Raw genomic sequence first — 20505 nt, 5'->3', positions numbered from 1 at the left:
GATAATGGCAGTATCAAGCGGTAAACACTCTTTCCTATTGGTTAGAGGATTAGAAAGGTTATAACAAGTGGGATATTTGATGTCATAGAAATCTGTGTCATACAAAGAAACTGGTTAGATCTAGTCAAAGAAAGGAACTTATCCTTTAAGAAAAGGGAACGGGACTAGTATAAGATTGACCACAGAAGTAGGGAATTAAAATTCTTATTCTAATACCTATAAATCCTACTTTGAAAGCTAAATTAATTATTCCTTATGCACTAATCTACTTAAATCTTCTTAAAGCTTTTAGAATTTATAATGATACAAGATAATATTCTGATTCTAAATTGTTTCTTTCATAAAGAAGTTTGAAGATAGAGGAGGGAGAAATAAAATGGATTCCATTTTGTTCATGCTGAGTTTGAGATATATATGAGATGAGATGCAGCATCAGTCTCCAATTTTTATGCCTTTACATTCACTGCCCCCATCCCTAGAATGTGTAAAGCTTCATAGCCACCTCATGAAATTCTTCATTTCTTTCAAGATTTAGCTCAAGCATCATCTTCTACATAATGTCTTTCCAGATCCCTCTAAATGTTAGTGTCCTCTATACCCAAGTACTATATTTAATGTATATTTATACCTATTTGATATATTATCATTCTGTATATACTTATGTAAAGGTGAGACTTCACTGATTATTTACTTAAAAGTAATAACTTTTGTTAGGTTAGAATTCTTTTTTGATTGAATCACTCAGTTAAAATTTAGTATGAGTAGAACCTGAATAGCTCCTTGCATTGCTTAAAGCCACTGCATGAAAAACTTCTCAGGAGCCTTGAGGAAATTGCATAAAGGACTCTGTTGGGTTTTTACAGGAATGCAGGATTGGTTCAACTTTAGGAAAATGATAAACATAATGGACCATATTAAAGGAAGATAAAATCAAATCCCATGATTATATTAATGGATGAAAAAAACAATAAAATATAAGATGCATTTTAAAAAAACATAACATTAGACAGGAGAGGAATTAATAAAATTTTCCTTAATATCATAAGTATGATCTATCAAAATCCACTAAATTGTATCATCTTCAGAAGAGAACTATAAGGGAACTTTCTAATGATATCTGAAGTAAAGCAATGATATAAATTGTCACTACTATTTAACCAGGGTCTAGGAATACTGGTTGTAGCAATAATACAAGAAAAGAAATTGAAGGAATAAACAAAAGCAAAGAGGAAACAAAATTATCACTATTTGCAGATGATATAATTTCCTTGGAAGACTCTAAAGATTCAACTCCAAAATTAATTGAAACAATAAATAACTTGAAACCCACCAATATTATTAGCATTTCTCCATATTAGCAGTAAAATCCAGCTAATAAAGCCCATTTATAATAGCTACAGAATATATAAATATGAATCTATTTATCAATATGCAGTCAAGACTTATTGACTGCAACCATAATACATTCCTTGTGGAAATAAATGAAAATAGGCAATAAATATTTTGAACTGTGCTAAGCATTGGGGGTATGAGGAAAGTCAAGAGACCATCCCTCTTCACAAGTAGTTTGTGATGGGGAATTTGTAATGGAAGAGACAACATACAAGCAATTATGTATAAATTAGCTGTAAAGAGGATAAATTCAAAATAACCACTCCAGGGAAGACATCAAAATTAAGGGGGATAAAGAAAAGCTTCCTACAGAAAATGGGATATTAGTTGGAACTTAAAGTAAGCAAGGGAAGTCAGCAGGTAAAGATCAGGATAGAGTGTTTTTTGGGAAGGGGAGTAGTTAATGGGATGGAAGATGAAGCATCTTATTTGAAGAACAGCAAGGAGCCAAATGTCACTAGTCCAGAATTTATGGAGAAGTAGGGAGGAAGAAAGTAGTATAAGGTACTGAAAAGGTATAAAGGTATAAAGGACTTGGAATGCCAAAGGATTTTGTATTTTGTATTTGATCTTGATCATTGGAATTAATAAGTTGAAAAGTGACACAGCAGAACTAGACTTTAGTAAGATTTAATAAGACAGGAAAGTGGAAGATTGGCTGTGAGGAGTGGGGAGACCAACTGGCAGATTATTGAAATAGTCCAAACATGTGGTGATGAGGACCTCTCTGCCTGAAAAACCTACAGCTTAAATTTAAAATATACAAAAAAGAACCCATTATCTTTCCCTCTAAATCTATCCCCCTAAACTTTTCTGTTTCTGTTGAAAGTAACCAGGGGCAGCTAGTTGATGCAGTGGATAGAGCACCACCCCTGAAATCAGGAGGACCTGAGTTCAAATCTAGCTTCAGACACTTAACACTTCCTAGCTGTGTGATCTTGGGCAAGTCACTTAACTCCAATTGTCTCAGTAAAAAAAAAAAATAATAATAATAACAATAATAAGAGCACCCTTCTAAACGTAAGTACCATAACTCCAGAGTCATACTGTATTTTTTCCTCCCTTTTGGTCCCCATTTACAATCAATTGTCAAATCTTATCAATTCTATTTCACAACATCTCTCATATCTATCTCCACTCCAAATTCATATGTACAATCCTAGTTCATGCCCTTAACATTTCTGTCCTGGAATATTATAATAACCTCATTTTGTTCTCTCTGTTTCCAGTCTCTCTACAACCCATCCTTCCAAAGCTTCGAAATAAATAAACAACATAGTAGCCAATATCATTCCCTACATTGGGTTAGGAAGAGAGGTTAGGGATTTATTGAAGGTAAAAGATCCTCTTGTTCATTTGCTCTATCATTTAGCAGCAAATGCTTTCTAAATGTCTTGAGTGTTTGTGGTAAGTCAACAGTTAAACCCAAAGTATTAAAGATCACTCCTGAATAAAGCTTATGTAATCCAGGTCAAATTTATTTAAAGGATATGTTGGAGAAGTAGAAGTTCCTAAATCTTTATACTATAACACATGTAAAATGTATGGGATTGCCTATCATCTAGGGGCGGGAGTAGAGGGAGGGAGGGGAAAATTTGGAAAAATGAATACAAGGGATAATGTTATAAAAAAATTACTCATGCATATATACTGTCAAAAAATTTATAATTCTAAAATTAAAAAAATAAAAATTAAAAAAAAAGAAGTTCCTAAATCTAACAGTACAACAAATAGCTACTGAGGAGGCACCCAAATACTTCGAAGCATACATTCTCCCAAGCTTTAGTTTCAGGACTGCTCATCCCACTAATTTAACTAATCCCACAGCTTAAATGAAGGTCTAAGAAAACAGTAGCCCTCAAATGGAAATCTTTGGCTTCCTTCATGTGTCCTTCATGATAAGAGAGCTTCCCTTAGTTTTTAGGTATGTTAAGCCTTGATAAACAAATAGGATACTAGGACATTTTAAAGCTAAATTAGTATATTAAAAGTGGATTTATATATATGCATACTATATACATATGTGCATATGTGTACATATATATACATATATTATAAAAACATGTTTATTAAACCTTCCTATTCTAATATTGCTTTACTTAAAGTTTCCAAAGTAAAAAAAAAAAAAAAAATTTGCACAGCAAATATATCAAACAAGAGTTCATTGGTACAATGCTTTCCAAAGAATTACTTTGTTGACTTAACAATCTCTAGTAAGACATGTTTTTAGGAAGGAGAAAGCTTATAGCCTTGTCCCTTTTGTACTAGAGAAATTTCTGTCAAGACTAGAAGAACATAAAACAGGAAACACTGAGAGTTTTATACACATACTTTAATATATTTTAACAAACTCAGAATGGAAAATTTACATTTTCAATGCATAGTAAAAATAATTTTAAATTAAAGCAATCTATGTATTTAATAAAAGACAGTACTATTATTGATTTACAAGGAAAGTCACAATATTTTTACTTGTTAAGAAGGATCCCTCTTTTATTCTTAATAAAGGAAAACAATTTTTGGACCTCTAAGAAGTACAATAATTCCCTATCTCTGTGATCTCTGTACAGATTACATTTTCTCTTACTGTTCAATGTTTCCAAAGTGAACCAACAGTGAAGATGCTAAAAAGAAAAAATGAAGGTTTTGTAAGTTATATGAAATAACCTGAAATACTGTTTTAATTACCCTCATGTTTCAAATTACGATAATGGGTGAATATAGGACACAATTTTAAAAATGTTCTTTTTGTTGCTTTCCCTAAGAAAAAGAATGAATACACAGTTAGGAAGGACTTTTCTTTTATTTACAAATATTTATGAATTTTTCTTTTTTTTTTTCTTTTTTTTTTTTTTTAACAGAGGAAAGTTAGTGAAAGAGGCCTTCCAACTTGAATATTCAGCCACTATTCCTTTTTTTGTTTTTTAAAGATTCCCAAGGAACATTTCTGCCCCATAATAATCATCCAAAGCATGGAGTTGAAGTTGGTTGGATCTGTAATGCAAGGTTGGAGACTTATTTTAGGATTCTAACATCCTAAATATAAATTAGCAAGAAAGAGCAGAAGGAATTTTCTTTTCCATGGTCATTACAAAAATCTGTTTCTGATTTTTGTCACCCTGGAAACCTGTTTCTTCAGGCCCCACCCCTTCTCTGACAGAATCTGGACTTTAAATCATATAAGAAAATTAATTGCCAATTTCTATATGACTTTATTCCATACTGGATGAGGCATTTCCAATTCTGAAGATCTTACCTCTATGAAGTCAATCGTCGAGCTAAATAAAAAGGACACTCTCTAAGCTTCCCAACTCAAAAATCTTCTGAAACTTTACCTCTGAGATGAGACATAAATCTCAGCATGTCATTTAAAGTCCTCAATAATCTCTCTTGCTTATCTTTCCTGACATTTCATATCACTTCTTTGTCCAAGTTCAAAGCTTTTACATGTAATAAATTGCTATAAAACATTTATCCCAACTCATATTCACTCAGAGTCAAATAGCCAAAACATAACTATTATGTTCCCTTAGGGTTCTAGGACTACATAAAAGATAAAGAGTATATTTTTTAGTGCTATACAGATCACAGGCCCCCATCAGTATACTTCCTACTAAAATTATTAGTTGGGAATCATTTTAGTCAGCTTTTAGAAAAGGATATTTATTAAAGGAGTATTATAAGAACAATTGGTACAACACAACTCCCTCACCTCCACATAAAAAAGTGACATAACCTACCAATATATATATAGAATATAGGGAAAAAAATAAGCTCAAACTTAGAGGACAAATGTAACAATGGGCTTTTGGTTTCTGGTAGACTTTTTCTCCCTTTTCCAGAGAACTCAAGAAGTTCTTTTAAGGCATCAGATAGGTGTTTTGCTGGACTCTTGGTCGAGCTATAAATCTTTTTCCAGGGGTCCCTGGCTACTGCCAGCCAATGAAGATTTAAGGAAGTATCTAGATTCTGAAGGAAAGAAAGAAATCTTCCATATCCTTCTCTCCAAAGCTTTTCCTCTAGCCAAGGAAGGCAAGGAATAGAAAAAGGGGGAACAACAGAGAAGTCAATGCTCTACTCTTCCTCCCACAAGCAACTTCTATTCAAGGAAGTTCCCTCTCCATTCACTGCTCACTGGAATTCAACCCTCTCCCCGATACTCAAATAACTTGGGTTCTGAACTGATTTTCTATTTTATAGATAACCCAAAGTTTCCTCAGCCAATCCAAACACTTTTCCTGTCAGTGTCATTCCTGTTCACCCAACGATATTGGGTTTGATTAATTGATTGGTTGATTAAGATATTCCTGTGTAATACCTTGGACAAACTTGCCTTTTCTTATTGGCTTATTTGCCCAATCTGCAACATGTCCACGAAGGCTGCCTTGACTCACCCCAACCCCCCACCCCCAGGATGACTCCATCCTGAGGCCTACTCAATGATGCTTAGAACTTCCATATAATCAGAAGTCCCCTCCAAGATACTTCCTTCTTTCCTAACTCACTTTAAGTGAGATGGGATGACTTTATTGATTTATCTAATCAATTCCACCTTTATATACATATGAGGAATCTAAAACCCAGAGAAGTGAAGTCACTTCTCCAAACTCATGAAGATACTAAAAGAAATTCAAACCCCAATCCTTTAATGCCAAATCAAATAGTCTTTTCACTACCACGCCACCTCCCACATGCTATATTAAAACCAAATAGACCTACCAACTATTCTTTAGAATCAGCATTTTTTCTCCTATTTTCATAATTTGCAGACTATCCCTAATAACTATAATGGACTCCTTTCTCATCTGTACCTCTTAGAATACTCTCTCGTTTCCTTAAGCTACCTCGTATTTCATGAAGCTTTTCTTGATCCCCTTGTTTTTAAGTGTTCTCTCCTTCAAATTATCTTGTATCAATTTATCTATATAATATTATGAAGTTCCCCGAAGAAAGCGAGGGCCTTGAGGGCAGTAACTGGTTCATTGTGTCTGGGACTTCTTAGCAAGATTGAATGGAATACTGGGGGCTAGAGTTCTGGCCTTGGAGCTAGGTACTGGCGTTTCAAGCCTTGTGTCTAATGTATATTAGACATATTGGGCAAGTGACTACACTGTGTCCCAGGTATTTATCTATATGCAATTGGGATTCATAGGCTGAGGCCAAGAATTTAAAAAAAAAAAAAAATCTCCTGTGTAATACCTTGGACAAACTTGCCTTTTCTTATTGGCTTATTTGCCCAATCTGCAACACGTCCACGAAGGCTGCCTTGACTCACCCCAACCCCCCACCCCCAGGATGACTCCATCCTGAGGCCTACTCAGTGATGCTTAGAACTTCCATATAATCAGAAGTCCCCTCCAAGATACTTCCTTCTTTCCTAACTCACTCTCCAGTCTGCTACCCTACACCCACCTGCAGATTGTTTTGTATCTTCAATGCTTAGCACAATGTCTGGCACATAGGAAGTATTCTATCTATTTAATTTATCTATCTAGATGATTAGTAATTTTTTTTAATGAATTCTATCCTAAACTTTAAGAAGAATAGTGTATGCTTGCTACCTCCTTTGTTCTTTATTCTTCTCAAGTGCCTGCAATCTGACTTCTAATGAAATTCTACTAATGAAATTGCTTTCTTCCTTATCATCAATAACTTTCTAATTGACATATCCAGTGGTCTTTTCCTCAATGTGTTTTTCACTTGTATAAAGTGAAGAATCTAATAGTAAGTAATTCCTATATTTTCATTTGTTAGGGAAAACAGTAGAATAATTTGGAGTTTATATAATAGTCTGAGATATAAGAAATTTCTGGAACAATCTATTCAAGTATGAAGCAAGGCTTCATATTGAACATTTATTATATTGCCAAATCTTATATGGAGAGTGATTCAATTTAAATATTTATGAGCAATGAATAATGAATTGAGTGTAATAACCAGTTATCATTTCCCTTAATAATTGATACTCCTATAAGACAAAGGAACTGTTCTCAGGGGTAAAATGATATTGACCTTCATAATCTTGACATGGTCTTCATTTTGTTTTTGTGGAATCTCAAACTGGGCTAAGATGATAGATTGAAAAAAAAATATTTTATCTTCTCTCTCTTATTGTTGGGTGAATGAAAACTGAAATATTAGAAAGCATTGACTCATGAGTTAAGATCAAGATTTAGATTCCAGCTCTATCATTTAATTATTTTTGTGACTTCAATCAGGCCATTTCAACTTATAAGGGACTTCTACTTCCTTGTCTATAAAATGAGTGGGTTGGGGTAGATTGTAAGGTAACTTCCATTTCTAAAGTCTTATAGTTCTTTGATTCTCTCAGGAAAGATTTCTAAAGATAGAAAAGAATGAACCAGAGTATTACAACTGTGGGGGTTTCCATTATCTGAGAAAAGAATTCTATTATAGAGGATGACAAGTGAGATCATCATTCCAAAATTATGACATTTGTCATAGGGCAATTGGGGTATTGCTGACATAAGGCTTTGGGTAATTGAAGGGGAAAAGAAACATCTGCAATCAGAGACAATCCAATGAGATTACAGTAAAGATAAAGTGAATTCCAGGGGACAAATCCTGAGACAGTCTGTCTGGTTTGCCTTTGACTTGATTCTACACCTATATCTGGGCGTGTATGATTGGATCAAAAGTGCAAAGTAGCTTTGGGAGACCTAGTGTGTTTCTGAGCACCCTAAAGGGTTAATAGTATATGTGTTCCCAGGGAGTGCCTGTGAAGAAACAGGGAATAGGGTCTAGCCGACATGTTATAAGAGTTTGTTGTCATAAATGTCATTGTAATAAGTTTATAAAATAAACATTTAGATGTTCTCTGGCATAATGAAAACCACTGAATTAGGAGTCAGAAGACCTGGATTTAGCTAAAGCTGTGCACATGTACTAGATATGTAGACTTGGTCAGGCCTCTGAACTTTAGTTTCCTTCTCTGTAAAATATTAAAAATAATATATTTCACATAATACAGTACAAGTTTTTTTTGTGCATTTTAAAGGAGATAATGGTTTAGATTTGTTTTCAAACTACAAAGTGCCAAATAAGTGTTAATTACTAATATTATGCAGTTGTGCATATAGTTCTTCAACTGTCATATCATTATCACATACCACATACTCTGTTTCTTTTTTTTTTCCTGTTTTCTCCTGTACACATGAGACCTGCCTATCCCTTCCCTCACTTCCTTCTTCTTTTTTTTTGCTAAGGCAATTGGGATTAAGTGACTTGCCCAGGGTCACACAGCCAGGAGGTGTTAAATGTCTAAGGTCATATTTGAACTCAGGTCCTTCTGACTTCAGGGCTGGTGCTCTATCCACCATACAACTTAGCTGTCTCCCTTTCTTCCTTCTTACCCACACCAAGAACTATGTTTCTAAAGGAGTTGGCCTAAATCTACCTTCTACCCCTGCCCCACCTCCAAAAAACAATAGAAACAAGGAATGTTTGTCCAAATTAATTGAACAAACATTTATTAAGTGCTCATTATGTCCACTTTGCTGGGTGAAGTCCTTCAATAAGTTGCTGATAGCTACCCCACATTTTATGCAGTTAAAAAGGGATTTCATATGTATTATTTTATTTTAACCTTAAAATATATTGTGTATTAGGGCTAGCATTTTTATTGTGTTTTGAAGTTTATAAAGCACTCTTATTTTTAAAATTTAATCTTGTTTTTCCCCAATGAACAAAAAATTATTTTATTTACCTTCTACCTTCTTACAATTGAATAAAAAAAGGGGGGAAAAACCTTATAACAATAGGCAAAAACAAGACAAATTCCTTGAATCTGTCTAAAAAACATGTCTCACCCTATAGTGCTAATATTTTTATGTACATTTTACAGCTGAAGAAACTGAGAATCAAAGAAATTAAGGTAATATAGATAGAAAGGAGTTCTGGTTTCTGATTCAAAATCCAGTTAATTTTCCATGCTACCAGATGAGGCATCTTGTGATTTGCCCCCAAAGGACCTTAATTTAACTTCTTACCAGGCATCAGGGAGTTCTATTCTAGTGGTATAGACAATTATTAATATAACAATAAGTACCCTCCAAACAAAAATCTTTTCCTAATGAAAACAGAATTTCCAAGTCCCAAACAGTTGTCCATACAATTAAAATAATACTTGATAAAACAATATATATATATATATATATACACACATATATATGTGTGTATATATATATATATATATATATATATATATATATATATTTAAGCTGCAGCATATTAATAAGGATGAATTACATAGGGGAGAAAATGGTATAAAAGATATTATTAAAAAGCATTTGTAAAGTGTTATTTCATTTGATCTTCACACCAACTTTAGGAGGGAGGTGCAAATAGTTTTTGCTGTTTCATAGCTGAAGAAATTGAGATGGAAAAAAAAGATTAAATGACTTGCACAGGATCAGACAACTATTATCTGAAATCATATTTAAACTGAGGTCTTCCTAACTCCAAGTCCAATGCTTCAGTACTTATCTGCCTCTGAAGGAAGAGCACCAGAAAAAATCAGGACCACAGTAATGATGATGATGATACCTCCTGGTCCTTACTTGTTCTTATTCTAATTACTTATACTTCTTAGTCATCTGTATACAGCCTGTTTCAGTGTTAATAATGATATCGAGACTCACTATTACAACCACTACTCAGTGTTCCTGGCCCACCAATGAAGACATCTTCCTTCTTGAAAGCCTGATTGGGATGCCAATCCAAATTTCTGCCCCTTTAGAAATGCCTGTTGAGGAGTTTCAATATAAGATGGAATGAAAACTTCATAGAAGTAAGTAATGATTCTTTCTCTTCTTCATCCAGGAGCTTGGGGTTACTGCTGAATCATATGAAATACCCTTTCTGCTGAGATAAAATAGACGTTCACTAGTTTTGTAGTGACAGTTTTTCCTCTACTGTGCTATCAGAAAGCAAGGCATCTCCACACAGTATGATTTCTTGGTCCTCCAAATATTTCTAAGGAAGAATGGTCTGAATTGTCTGAGAGTAAAGGAGACCTTTCAGTTGAAGAGGACTTAAATTGTTTTCAACTATTCCACTCCATGAGGCAGGGACCTTAAAGTCTAAGAAATTTTGAGCTAGGGAATTCATAAGAACAGACTGAAGAAGGTCAGATGTAATTAAGTCCAAAAGCAGACTCTCATTAGGTAAGTCTTCCTAGAGACTGGAGCAGAAAAACTTCTAAATCAGAGAGACTTCCTTCTTCAGGGCCCTTAATTCATCAGGGTATGGCTTCTAGGAGAATATGGCAGACAGGAACATGAGAATGATGAAACTTTTGATTAGAAGGGTCAAGGCTCTTCCCCTAAGATGGGATATGAAAGCTAATCTATCAGTTGGGGAAAGGATGGAGTGCCAGTTGAGGGTCACATGTATTGAATGAGCATTCTAGTTTAAGAACCTAATTGAGTAGGAATAGCTGCCTTATTTCTCATTATGGGGACCATCTGATCCAGCTTCTAACAAATTAAGGCATCATAGCTCCGATATCCAGACTGACAATAGACATATTCCTCAAATCTGACATTCATGTAAGAACTTTAACCTAATAGCTTAGTTCAGAAGGTTTATGGTATTTCTGAAGCTCCACAATCAGCTACACGCAGTGAGAGTAATCAGCAGAATTAATCCATTAATGCTTATCTTAAAGGGAGAGCCTTTTCTCTCAAAGCCCCAGATCAGGCAAACAGTAAGCAACAAGAATTTATTAAGTACTTCTCAAAGTCAGGCACTGTGCTTAAATACTGAGGATACATGTACAAGCAAAAAGAAAAAAGCCTTGTTCTTGAGGAGCTTTCAGTCTAAGGAGGGAAAATGACATATATAAGGGAAGGGAGACAGGGAAACTAAGTGTTTCTGTTATGACAGCAATCTGGCTACCAGGTCCTGTAGCTCATTATATCCAAATGAGGCTGGAGTGAAGCAGAGATTGGAGATGCCTTAGATATGAGAGGGACTGAAGAGACCCCACTATCCTAGTGCTGGTTTTCACAGTATAACTTTACCGACACTTCTGTAGACAAAATTGCTTTCTCATTTTCCACCATATTCTCCAAACCTTGATTGGATAGGCTGAATTCTGGGGTTTTTTTAGGATTGATATCCTTTTCCTTGTCTCTATATGGACTAACCACATAATTTTGAGCCACAATTGCTATGTCCTCTCTCTCTATTATATTATATATCTATGTAGAGTTGCTTATCTATGTCCTGTAGAAGTAAAGATTCTTCTTGTCACTGCCTACCAGAATGTGGTAGGATGAGGAAGAGTTCAGAGAGTCCTAAGGCAGGATGTGAAGGTTTGTTATATTCTTTCCCAGGTAAACTACTTCCAAGTAGTCTCAGCCACAAGAATAAAAAAGAGGGGGGAAAAAGATTAGGAAGATTGATTATACAAAAAATAAGTCAAAGGAAACAGAGATGGGGGCGGGGGGAGGGAGAGTGGAATGGAGAGAGGTAGATCCAATCTGTCAAACATATGCCATTTAGGGGCAGCTAGGTGGCACAGTGGATAGAACACCAGCCCTGAATTCAGGAGGACCCGAGTTCAAATCTGGTCTCAGACACTCAACACTTCCTAGCTGTGTGACCCTGGGCAAGTCACTTAACCCCAGCCTCAGGGGGGGAAATATATATATATATGCCATTTATGAATTTCACCTTCTTTCTTGCAGACTCCTATTGGAAGTCACCTGTAAAAGGAATTCCTTGTTATGGGGTAAACAAAACCTTCCATCCCTTTAGCCACCTAAAAAGTATATAAGTATTCCCTTCCTACACCAGGCACTGCCCTCATTACTCTAGTATTTCATCAGACTATTCCTTAAACTTCTCTTACAACCATTCTAGTTTTTTGGTGCTGAAAGCCACCCTTTTCTTCCTCAATGGAAATCACAATGCAGAGAGCACTAAATAGGAAAAGCTTATGACTTTCTTATAACTATTTCCTAAATCTCTTCTTCACTTTCATCTTCATGCTTCTGTTTTGTTAGGCAGATCTCAGTTCAAAGCTGGGAAAACCTTGGTTCTTGCCTTTCTTTATTCTTCAATAAATACTTCTCCATTAGTAGCCTTACATCTTTCTCATGTCATGCTTTCTAACACATTAAAACTTGAACTCATTACAGTGCATAAAAGCATAAAAAGAATTAGCTGGAAAACTGTGGCAAAATTAAGGAAATGATTAGATCCTAATAGATAATATATATTTGCTCTATGTCCTTGTTCCTTGTGTTTTTGTGTCTTCTATACCTTTACCTGATTTTTAAAAAAAATTAAGTGGTTCCCACTGCTTTTCTCAAACTTTCCTCCCGTAGATGACTGAAGGTCTAAAGCCCTGAAAACTGGCTGCCCAACAATTCTTCTCATCTTTCCTCAAATCTTTTTAGGATTACAAGGTATTAACTCAGGTTGTCTAAACAATTCTCTAGCTCAGAATTCACACCTTTAGTTCAAACCTTTAAAAGGAGTTTACACCTTTAGACTTCTGAAAAGGAGTTTAGACATTTAAAGGAGTTTACACCTTTAAAAGGAGCAAGTTCATTAGAAAATCTCCCATGGCTCTGACTCCCCTCACTCTCAGCTGAGAAGCTGGTTTCATATTTTACAGAAAAATTTGAAGTCTTTCACCAGAAACCTTTTTTTCTCCCCTCTTCTCAGCTCCTATCACTCTGTTGTCTGTCTTCTGTCACTTTTTCTTCCTTCATCTCTCACTCACATGATGAAGTGGCCTTACTCCTTACAAAGACTAACCCCTCTACTTGTCCAACTATTCCACTCCATGTTCAATTGGGATAGACTTGCTTCTTCTCAACAATGCAGTGATTCAACACAACTCCAATAGATTTGGGATGGAAAATGCCAGTCACATCTAGAGAGAGAATTATGAACACTCAATGTGGATATTTTCACCTTTTTGTTTGCTTCTTTCTTTCTTGCATTTTTTCTCTTTTGGTTTGATTTTTCTTGTACAACATGACAAATTTGGAAATATGTTTAAAAGAATTGTACATATTTAATCTATGTCAGATTTCTTGATGTCTTGGTGGGGTAGAAGTTGTAGAGAGAAGGAAACACAAAGTTTTACAAAAATGTATATTGAAAACTATCTTTACATGTAAATGGAAAAATAAAATTTCACTAACATTTTTTTTAAAAAACAACTATTGCATCTTTCTTTTTTTTTAATTTATTTTTTTTTATTTAGAATTTTTTTTCACAGTATATGTGCATGAGTAATTTTTTTTATAATATTATCCCTTGTATTCATTTTTCCAAATTATCCCCCCCTCCCTCCATTTCCTCCCCCCATGACAGGCAATCCCATACATTTTACATGTGTTACAATAAAACCTGGATACAATATATGTGTGTAAATACCATTTTCTTGTTGCACATTAAGTATTAGATTCCGAAGGTATAAGTAACCTGGGTAGATAGACAGTATTGCTAACAATTTACATTCACTTCCCAGTGTTCCTTCTCTGGGTATAGTTATTTCTGTCCATCATTGATCAACTGGAAGTTAGTTGGATCTTCTTTATGTTGAAGATATCCACTTCCATCAGAATATATCTTCATACAGCATTGAAGTGTACAGCCATCTTCTGGTTCTATTCATTTCACTCAGCATCAGTTGATGTAAGTCTCTCCAAGCCTCTCTGTATTCTTCCTGCTGGTCATTTCTTACAGATATTGCATCTCTTTCAACAGATTGTTCCCCTCTGTCATCCCCATACTTTTACTTATTTCCAGTTTTTCCTTCTCTACTGTATCATTTCTCCTACATACAAATACCTACATGATTCCTCTATTTTGGAAAACAAAATAAAACATTTCATTTGATTCTTCTTTCCCTGATAACTATCTAACAATCTCTTCTTCTTTTTATAGCTATCCATCTTTTTTTTTAATATTTAAAAATTTTTATAGCTTTGTATTTACAAGACATATGCATAGGTAATTTTTCAGCACCGAACTTGTAAAATCTTCTGTTCCAACTTTTCCCTTCCTTCCCCCCACCACTTCCCCTAGATAGCAAGTAGACCAATACATATTAAATATGTTAAAGTATATGTTAAATACAATATATGCAAACATATTTATACAGTTGTTTTGCTGCCCAAGAAAAATTGGATTTAGAAATAAGGTAAAAATAACCTGAGAAGAAAAACAAAAATGCAAGCAGACAAAAACAGCAAGAGTAGAAATTCTATGTTGTGGTTCATACTCATTTCCCATAGTTCTTTCACTGGGTGTACCTGGTTCTCTTCATTATTGAACAAATAGAACTGATTTGGATCCTCTCACTGTTGAAGAGAGCCATTTCCATCAGAATTGATCATCATATAGTATTATTGTTGTATAATGATCTCCTGGTCCTACTCATTTCACTCAGCATCAGTTTATGCAAGTCTCTCCAGGCTTCTGAAATCATCCCGTTGGTCGTTTCTTACAGAACAATAATATTCCATAACATTCACATACCACAATTTGTTCAGCCATTATCCAACTGAGGAGCATGCTCTCAGTTTCCAGTTTCTTGCCACTACAAAGAGGGCTGCCACAAACATTTTTGCACATACAGATCCTTTTCCCTTCTTTAAGATCTCTTTCAGATATAAGCCCAGTAGTAGCACTGCTGGATCAAAGGATATGCACAGTTTGATGACTTTTTGAGTATAGTTCCAAACTGATCTCCAGAATGGTTGGATTCATTCACAGTTCCACCAACAAGGCATCAATGTCCCAGTTTTCCTGCATCCCCTCCAACATTCATCATTATCTTTTCCTTATCCAATCTGAGAGGTGTGTAATGGTATCTCAGAGTTGTCTTAATTTTTATTTTTCTAATCAATAATAATTTGGAGCATCTTCATATGCATAGCTAACCTTCTTGAAAAGGCTATTTATAACACACTTCTCTGCTTTCTCTCTTCTCATTCTATTTAAGTCCTTACAATCTGGTTTCCAACCTAAGCATTGTACCAAAAATACTCTCTCCAAGGTTACTAATAATCTCTTATGAGCCATCTTCTTGACCTCTTTTCAGCCTTTGAAACTTAATCTCTCTCTCTCTGTCTTTCCCTATCTCTCGTTCTCTTTCTCTCTCTTCTCTCTCTCTCTTCTCTCTGTCTGTCTCTCTCTCTCCTCTTCCTCCTCCATACTCTTTTTCTCTCTAGGTTTTTGGGACTCCACCCTTTCCTGGTTTTCCTGGAACCTATCTGACTTCTCTTCTCTCTCCTTTGCTAATCATGTCCTTGAGGTTCTTTCCTGGGTCCTCTTTTTTCCCCACTCCCCTACCTCTCCCCATTCCTGCCAAATTATTTCATTTGGTGATCTCGTTATTTGCCATGGATTTAGTTACTATCTTTATGCTGATAATTCTCAAATCTACCTTTCTTACCCTAATCTTTCTACTGATCCTCATTCTCATATCTCCAACTTTCTTTCAAATACTTCAAATTGAATGTCCTGTAGACATCTTAAACTCAATGTCCAAACAAGAACTTGTTATTTTTCTCCTTAAAATCTCTCCTATTCTTATTTTCCCTATTACTGTACAGAACAACACCATTCTCAATCCCTTTGGTTAACATCCTAGGAGTCATCTTCTACTCCTTACTATCTCTCATTTTCCAAATCCAAACTATTGCCAAGATCTATTGATTTCACCTTTGCAACAAGTCTCAAATACTCCCTTTTTCTCTGACACTACTACTATTCTAGGGATTATTCCCTTGAATTATCACACCTTGATTACTATGATACTCACTGGTGAGTCTGCCTATCTTAAGTCTCTTGTCATTCCAAACCATTTTCTATTTAGTCACTAAAGTTATATTCCTAACATTCAGATCTGATTATGTCACCTTCCTACTCAATAAAAATCTAGTGGCTCCTTATAATTGTCTTCAGGAGCATATGAAAAATGCTGTGAAGAATTCTTATCTACATTATCATGTTGAGGAGGAGAACAGGAAGGAGAAATATAAGTAAATATCTGGAGCTATTTATATTACTCTTTGTAGAGACCACCTAAAAGAAGAACTCTAGGAAAAACCATCTTGTATCCAAGAAATTATGATTTGAATTCATAAGTACCATCTAGCAAGAATTGGTATAATAATGTTCACTGGAAGAAGGGATGTGAAGTATGATAAGTGTACTAAGACAATCAATTGTACACTTGACATACATAACAGAAGTTAATATTCCACTTCCCTGATTCCAAGTTACTTGCAGGAGTTCTTTGTGTAATACCATTAAATATGCTCTTAAGAAGACGTAATATATTAATATTATAATATAAAAATATAAATTGTTAAGGCCTGACATAATCTCTTATATTTGGTCTTCTAGTAAAGTTCATGTGGTAGAAACTAGTTTAAATATCACAAAGTTAATTTTATTAACAATAGAGCCATAAGAAGAATATCAAATTAGGAATTCATAATTCCCTGAAAATTCAGAGAATTTAAGTTTTTACATACCATTTTCTCTTTCTATCTTTACCTGAACTATGTGTGTTCACCTAACACTAAACATAAACATAAACGCATAATAATTAAAAAGGAGATGGATGGGAAGCCTAAAAACTCATTTACCTAGTTGGTTATGATAGGAAGATAGCTATGAATTTAGGATAGTGGAATTAAAAACAGCAAAGGCTTTCATGCTTGCATTGCATTATAGTAACTCTGATACATTTTAGTATAATAACAAACAGATTCATCATACATTTTTTAAAAAATCTTTTACAATTTATCTACCTTATAGAAATTTTCTATTAATATAAGGAGGGACATATAATTATAGCAAGACTACCCATTCAAATGCATAAAATAAACTGTCATAAGCATAAAAGGGGAAAATTTAGCTCTATAATTCCAGTTAAGAGTCATAGAATTTTTATTTTGGAACAGCCAATCATATAGAAAAGTTCTACAATATTCACAAGGTATAATAACCAAGTTTAAAAATTAACTAGATGGCAAATTTTCCTATTCAAAAAGGAAATAGCACAATGGGAAAACTGAGTCAAGAGGATCCTTCCATCCCTCAACCTTCTTAGATACATATCAATTCTCAGGTCATACTCCTCTTGATTTACACTTGATATTTCCCTTGAATGGTAAATTATTGACTTAATAACACTTCAGCCAATTATACCTGAAATCAAAACTCAAAAATATAAATTACAGACCTTATTTTACCTCAACTAGTAAGTTTCATTAATCACAGATTAGGGCGAGGTTACTTATTATTTTTTTTCATGTTGTTGTAATAATAGTGAATCATAAGCCTATAGAAGCCCTTATCTCAATTATTCTTTCTAATATAAATCCATCCTAGAGCAAAATCAATCATGAAGAATTAAAAATTCTTGATTTAATAATTAATTTAATTCATTAAAAATTAAGAAAATTATCACCCTCTGTGATATATGTAATATATGATAATTCCCTCAAAACCCAGAAAAACAGTGGTTACTTACTGTAAGCCTCCAGAATAACAGAAGTCAATATCTGAAGATATTGCATGTTGATCTTTAAGATAAAAACAAAATCTTTAGATATACATTTTTGTCAATAATAAGTTGGGTCAAAGGTTCTTAACTTCAATACATACAATTCCAGGTGCACTTTCATAATTTCCATAAGCAATTATCAAATCATCTATTAGATAAATATTCTTTATAAAATAAACTTGCAACCCTTCCCCCTCTTTGCCTGTGTTTGTGATATTGAAGAGGATCTCAGTTTCTCAATAAACCATTATTTCAGAACTTCATAATGTTTATCCAGCAGCTTATATCCCAGATTGTATCTGCCCAAATAGAAGGCTCCAAAGAACATCATAAATAAGGACAATTTTACAAGTCTATCATACTTTTACCAAATAATAACCAGTTATTATTCTTTTTAAATCAAAATATCCCCAAACAAGACTTGATAGTCTTTTTAATCTTTACAATAATAATCTCTAAGTAAGTGATAGCTTGAATTCATAATTTCACAGCATTCTAAAAGAGGAGTTATTTTTCTAATGCTATAATTGCATCACACCCTTTAGTGATATATTTTTCAAGTTAACGGAATATCTTATACAATGATTTCTCAAAAATCAAAGTATAAAAAATAGAAGCCTAAGAATGATATAAGCAAATATTATTGAGTTTAAAGACATAATACAAAACGTATTACCACTTAAATAATAGCAATTCAGTTGAATGTATTTTCAAATCATCTTACATAGAAAATATATTTATCAATTTGACATTCTGTAGTAATTTCATTCAAAAACCAGTATAAAATGATTTTGAAGGTAAATTATACATTTAATTCTTTTTCATGCAATCTCTAACCATATCAACTTAATGCCAATATAAAATGTATTTTATTATGTATTAAGTTCTGATATATCTATAGAAGGTCAATCATCATAATTATCCTAACAGAAGAATACATCACTCTTTACATGAAACTACATTATAATTTAGTTTTAGGACAAATTCAAGCAAATCAAATCTATATTTATAATTACAAATGGTATCATTCAAAAATCTCAAATTTTCTTGAGAGTCCTGAGCTGTCAACACCCCCAGTTATAGGGCTTACTGCTTTCAATTTATTTTCAAAAATTTGTGGTTACAGTTTCACATTCTGATCTCCCTCTTTGGAGGCTCATGAGTCTCTAAAGATTGGAATATATCCTTTAACAATAGATTTTTATTTTCAAAAATATGCAAAAATAGTTTTCAACATTCATCCTTTCAAAAATGTTGTTCAAAATGTTTCTCCTTTCCTTCTCCCATCTCATCCCCTATACAGAAAGTAATTCAATATAAGTTAAACATGTGCAGTTCTTGCACAACTATCATACCACACACATACACACACACAACAACAACAACAACAACAACAAAATCAGATCAAAAAGGAAAAAAATGAGAAAGAAAAAAAAAGCAAACAACAACAACAACAAAATCAGATCAAAAAGGAAAAAAAAGGAGAAAGGAAAAAAAAAAAAAGCAAACAACAAAAAAGGTGAAAATGCCATGTTGGCTCCCTCTATCACAAGTCTATTGAAATTGGCCTGTATCACCTCATTGTTGAAAAGAGCCACATCCATCATAGTTGATCACATAATCTTGCTGTTGTGCACAATGTTTTCTTCGTTCTATTCACTTCACTTATCATCAGTTCATGTAAGCCTCTCCAGGCCTCTCTGAAATCATCTGAAATCATCCTGCTGATTGTTTTTCTTATAGAACAATATGGAATAATAACATTCTATAACATTCATATACCATAACTTAATCAGCCATTCCTCAACTGATGGGCATCCACTCAGTTTCCAGTTCCTTGTCACCACAAAAAGGGTTGCTACAAACATTTTTACATGTGGGTCCTTTTCTCTTTTTTATGATCCCATTGGATACAGAGCCAATGGAGACACTACTGGTATGCACAGTTTGATAGCCCTTTGGGCATAATTCCCAAATTGTTCTTCAGAATGGTTGGATCAATTCACAGCTCTACTAACAATGTATTAGTGTCCCAGTTTTTCCATATTCCCTCCAAAATTTATCATTATCTTTTCCTGTCATTTTAGCCAATCTGAGAAATATGTAATGGTACCTCAGATTTGTCTTAATTTGCATTTCTCTAATCAATAGTGATTTAGAGCATTTTTTCATGTAACTAAAAATGGCTTTAATTTTCTCATCTGAAAATTGTTTGTTCATATTCTTTGACCATTTATCAATTGGAGAATAACTTGTATTCTTATAAATTTGAGTTGATTCTCCATATATCTTTGAAATGAGGCTTTTATGACAACCTTTGGGTTTAAATTTTTTCCCCAGCTTTCTGCTTTCCTTCCAATCTTGTCTGAACTGGTTTTGTTATACAAAACCTTTTTAATTTAATATAATCGGGGGCAGCTAGGTGGTGCAGTGGATAAAGCACCAGCCTTGAATTCAGGAGAACCCCAGTTCAAATCTGGTCTCAGACACTTAACACTTCCTAGCTTGTGTGACTCTGGGCAAATCACTTAACCCCAGCTTCAGGA

This window comes from Sminthopsis crassicaudata, chromosome 5 (assembly GCF_048593235.1).
Source record: "Sminthopsis crassicaudata isolate SCR6 chromosome 5, ASM4859323v1, whole genome shotgun sequence".
Taxonomy (NCBI): Eukaryota; Metazoa; Chordata; class Mammalia; order Dasyuromorphia; family Dasyuridae; genus Sminthopsis; species Sminthopsis crassicaudata.
Note: the sequence above shows the minus strand (reverse complement) of the source record.